Genomic DNA, 5,995 nt, shown 5'->3' on the forward strand with positions numbered 1-5,995 from the left:
ATTCATGATTTATACATTTAAAGCAGCCATGATTTATATATTTAATGCAGTAGCGATTTATGATTTACAACAATATGTACTTATGAAGGATTCGATTTCTATAATGATTTATACGTTTGAAGCAACAATTTGTATGTTCGATGCAACAATAATTTACACGTTTCAAGCAGTAAACATGTGTATTTATGATTTATGAAGTTACCACAATTTGTACTTAAGTTTTCTAAATCGTACTACGATGTTTACTTATGAAGCCAAAACGTTACAACGATATGTACTTATGAAGGGTGCGATTTGTATAACGATTTGTACGTTTGAAGCAGCAATGATTTATACGTTTGATGCAGTAGCGATGTGTAATTATGAAGTTACATCGATTTGTACTTAATTTTGCTAAATCATACTAAGATGTTTACTTATGAAGCCAAATATTGCGATGACTTGTAATGTTGGTGCTTGTGTAATGAATGTGATAATTTATAATAATATATACTTGGGGAGGTGGTGGTAACATATAATGATGCAGTTAAATTTATGTGTTGTGTAGGTTAACAATGACTATAATTCGTAAGACAAGAAAGCCTTCGCCGTTGGAGGGGATGACTCTTGGAGAAATCATTCGCCAATCCAATATATACGAGGGTTATGTAAAGTACCAAAATATAATGAACATTGAGAATGAAAAAGACATAAACAAATTATTGGATATTTATTATGCGGAGCCTAATCCATCAGATATTGAAGATGAAAAGCAAACGAAGAAAGATGAGGAAGAACTAAGGATGATGAAGAAGAAGAAGGATGACGAAGACAAGGAAAAGCAACGGAAGAAGGAGGAGAATGAAAACTACGCGCACTTATGAGGCAAAAGGATTTCTTCCTGCCGACCATGCAAAATTAAATCTATATGCACATCATTCTTCATGTTATCAGTCATGATCGTCAGTTGCATCGCACTCTACTATGCATCGAGTTGTTATTTACCGTGCTAATAAAAGAAATGACTTATCGTATATATGTGTTGACGATAGCGATTCACGTGACAACGATTTAATGATAGCTACGACGCTGTGAAGCGATTTCAATTTTAATCGCTAAATGAACAATGATTTGAATACGCAAATCGCCACCGTAATTGCGCAATAATGTAAATACCGCACACACATGTTTCAATATCATAATACAAATATCTTACAAATCTACACTAGCAAACACATAATATCTTACAAATCGATATACATATCGCATAATATATTATAAATCGATACAAAAATTTAGCATAATAGCTTACAAATCGATATTAACAAACAAAACAATATCTCGCAAATCGATAGTATGTTACTACAAACGCGATTTGCATTATACTATTCCAATATTTTCTATACAAAGGCAAATCGTTGTGGCTGACATATACGTCATTGCGTAAATCGTAGAAATCATCAACCAGAATCCAGGTCTCACAAGGCATATCAACTTTTGACAATGAGCGGGATATGGAACGACGTTTACTGTTGAAGCCCAAATGTTACAACGATATATACTTATGAAGGGTGCAATTTCTACATCGATTTAAATGTTTAAAACAACGATTTATACATTTAAAGCAGAAACGATTTATACGTTTGATAAAATAGCGATTTATACTTGTTGACGATAGCAATTCATATGACAGCTATTTAATTACAGGTACGAAGCTTTGAAGCGATTTTTATAGAAATCGTTAAATGAGCAACGATTTGAACACGCAAATGACCACCTCATGTCGCTACAATGTAAATTTCTCATGCACAGTTTTCAATTACATACTACAATATCTAACAAATTGACACTAGAAAGCACTTAATATTTTACAAATTGGTACATATATCCCATAATATATTACTATACCTAACCCTATACCCTAAACCCTTAATATCTTACTAAACCCTAACCCTAAACCCATAATATATTACTAAACCCTAAACTCTAAACCCTAAACCCTAAACTCTAAACCTAAAACCTAAACCCTAACCCTAAACCTAAACCTTAACCCTAAACCCTAAAGCTAAACCCTAAACCCTTTAACCCTAAACCCTAAACCTAAACCCTAAAACCTAAACCCTAAACTCTAAACCCTAAACCTAAACCCTAACCCTAACCCTAAATGCCAAACCCTAAAACCCTAACCCTAAGCTCTAAAACCCTAAACCCCAACTGTAAACCCTAAACCTAAACCTTAACCCTAAACCCTTGATTTATATGCTTATTTTGTATATCGATTTATAAGCTATCAACATGAATTTACATATCGATTTGTATGATATTTGATCATCGATTTGTGTTATACTATGATAATATTTCGTAACAAAGGCAAATCGACTAAACATTACAACGATTTTTAAGATATCAATAGGAATTACCATATCGATTTAAGATATTGTTTTGATTCTAAATATCGATTTTTAAGGTATCAATACGAATTTTCAAATCGATTTAAGATATTGTTTTGAATCTTAATATTGATTTCTATGTTGATTCTTAATATCGATTTAAGATAATGTTTTGATTCTTAATATCGATTTAAGATATTGTTTTGATTCTAAATATCGATTTTTAAGATATCAATAAGAATTTTCATATCAATTTAAAATATTGTTTTGATTCTTAATATCGATTTAAGATATTATTTTGATTCTAAATATCGATTTTTAAGATATTAATACAAATTTCCAAATCAATTTAAGATATTGTTCTGAATCTTAATATTGATTTCTATGCTGATTCTTGATATTGATTTAAGATATTGTTTTGATTCTTAATATTGATTTCTATCCTGATTCTGTATATCGATTTAGAAGTTGTCAGCAGGAATTTCCATATCAGTTTGTATGATATTTGATCATCGATTTGCGTTATGCTATGACAATATTTTCATAGCAAAGACAAATCTTTGTGGTCGACAAAGACATCATTGCATCAACCGCCTAAAATGTGATCCACTTAAAGGTATATGTTATTTTATTATAAAGTCTTTGGCAGGTCTCATAAGCATTAAAATCCTCTGCTATAAAAGGAGCTCCTCTCAATATTTCCCCCTAAACATTCCATAAAAAATCTAACGCTTTGTCTTCTTTCGTCAGAGCACCCTTTGTTGTCTCGATGAGTTTTTTTGTTGTGCAGGTTACCAATGACTTACATTCGTAAGAGAAGAAACACTTCATCGTTAGAGGGGAAATCTCTTGACGAAATCATCGAACATTATGCTTTATATGAGCAATTAAAAATGTACTACAGAATAATGATGATTGAGAATGATAAATAAATGGACCAATTGTTGGTAAAGTATAGAGCAACGCCTAATCCGTCAGATATTGAAGATGATAATCCAATGAAGAATGATGAGGAAGAAGTACAGATAAAAAAGAAGAAGGATGGCAAAGAGAAGCAAAAGGAAAGGAAGGAGGAGGATAATGAAAAAAAGTAAAAGAAATCAAGGCAAAAGAAGAAGGAGGTGAAGGATAGGTGATGCAATAACATGATGTGAACTCGGTATGCACCGATCCATGATCCAAGATCCAAACGGATCTTGACACATGCGGAAGCTTATACGACAATGAGTCCAAATAGGACTCTAGGAAAATAGAATTTTGGGACCTGTTCACTCTGCTTTGACAAATGTAGCCCAAATAAAAGTTGTGCGTGACTTGCACAACTTTCCAACAAATCCAAAACCACTGGATTTGGATCAACGATGTTTGTTCTATGGACCCAAAACTGGAACTGACGAACATGGTTATGTCAGACTTTCGGATTCTGCAGATAGCCTGTTCGACAGGGTTTTTGACCCTGCAAACTATAGAGTTTGTGAAAACTCCCAATTGAGAAATCAAAGGTCAGATCCAGACCTTTTCAACGAACTAAAATTCAGAAAATGGTATGAGTTGTTGATAAAATAACTAAATTTTTCATTATTCGACAACAACAAAGATTGCTATTTTTGAGGTACTTATACAAAGATTCAATTAAAATGCAAAACATAAAAAATTTAGATCTAGGTTTTAGCTTTCCACAGAATCAAACAAAATGAATTTTCATGCAGAGAATCTCTAGATAACAAAAAAATACTGAATACCACTAGGAGTGTTCTAAACCAAACTGGTGACAATGGATTCCTGTTAGTCCGAGACTTTGACAACACTTTTCAAGGACTCAAATAGCTGATTCACGAAATAGCCTCAACTAAAAAGTTGTAGAAAAATATTTTAGCTTTCTGGGAAGCTAAAGAATGCAAGAATCTGACCTGTTTCAAGGCCGATACAGGCGATTGTTCAGAGTCATTCTAGATAACTCGGGATTCAGGAATCCAGATTTTGATAGAAAAATACAAGTTTTGTATTAACCAATAAAACTGGATATTTGTGAACAATAGAATCACTCTGTAACATAAAAGACTTCTATTCATTCACTAAAAAAACAACACATAACCTATTGCAACTTTCAATCAATTTTCAACGAGAAACACAAATCACATATGCTCAAAATAAAACAAAAACAAAAACACATGAACCAGTGAATAATATTCGGATGAAGATGGCAATGAGTTTCGTTAAGATGCAACTGACACCAATGGGGATTCACGAACAGTAGATCAAACAAACAACAACCATGAACCCAAGTGCCAACACGCCAATGGTGATCTTCACAAGAGCACCTTCCATGCCAAAAATGAAGTTTGGTTCTTCTTTCACCAAAAATGTCTTCTCTCTAGAACCAGCCACACCAAAATATGGTTTTTTCTTCTCTCTAAAACCAGTCACACAAAATTTTTTTAAAATGAAGAAGCCTCCCCCTCTCCCTTGTTCGACCTCCACTCATAAAGGCTCTGGAGCATGGGGAAGAGTCACATTAAAGAGGCAAATGAACTTCCCAAGCCATGCTCTAAAAAAAGGATTTTGACTGAATTATTTTTGGCTAAGGCTATTAAGGGACCAACAACTATATTTGACTTGGACTAGTCAAGGCTAGATTTTGAATGAGGTTCACTCCAAAATAGCACCAACTAGGACCCCCTTTGAAAATGGATCCAGATCCAAATGTGCAGCGAACTGGATCCTGTACAAAATGCATTAAAAATATAAATACAAAAAAAATAAAAACTATCTGCATTCCCCATACACCTTTTAGTACCAAAAAAAAATTCTACAAGGCACCAGAACTATCTAGATCCGTAGAATTTGGCTCCTAAAAAAAAGATTACAAATAAAAATTTATTTAATGTGATTCCTCATATGCCAAAATAGAATTGAATAATAAAACTACAATCTCTGAGAAAGATGCAAAATATCTTAGATATTGTAGCACGATAATCAAAATGAGTCTGGGTACGCAAAGATCCAATTGGTCCCAGATAGTTCTGCTTGATTGGATCTGCCATGGATTGCATGCTGGATCAGATCTTGGGAATTGGATTTGGATCCAATTCATCTTCAAAGCTCAAATTTTCATAATGCTCTGCATCATTCCCCCCTAGGTCAAAAGGCTTCATCCTCGAAGCCTATTTCTACTCAAACGCCACTCCATAATCCCTACATACATTCAAAATATAATCAATGCAGAATATGTTCAAGGCAAATAAAAGAGAACTAAACAAGGCAAGAAATTCTATATAAGAATGACAATGATATTTGATGCAATATAATGTAATATGTCGAGCAAAAAGAAATTCAGATAAATGTGATTCAGAATAATGGAATTGAAGCTCAAAATTATATAAAAAATTATATTTAAGAATCTTACCTTGCATCAACGCTTTGTAGATATTGACAAAATTTGGGACAACCACAGATAAAATTTGCTTATTTATCATGCTTTTTAATATTTCAAAATTTTTACTAAAATTTTGGCAATTATAAGGTAAGTCACAAGCAAAACAATATAACAATAATTCAAACTTACTATGAGGATTTATTAAGAATGTATAGTCTGTATTATTGACTAAATCCTGATATTTCCAAAA

Source organism: Nuphar pumila, chromosome 17, assembly GCF_984573655.1.
Source record: "Nuphar pumila chromosome 17, dmNupPumi1.hap1.1, whole genome shotgun sequence".
NCBI classification, from domain to species: Eukaryota; Viridiplantae; Streptophyta; class Magnoliopsida; order Nymphaeales; family Nymphaeaceae; genus Nuphar; species Nuphar pumila.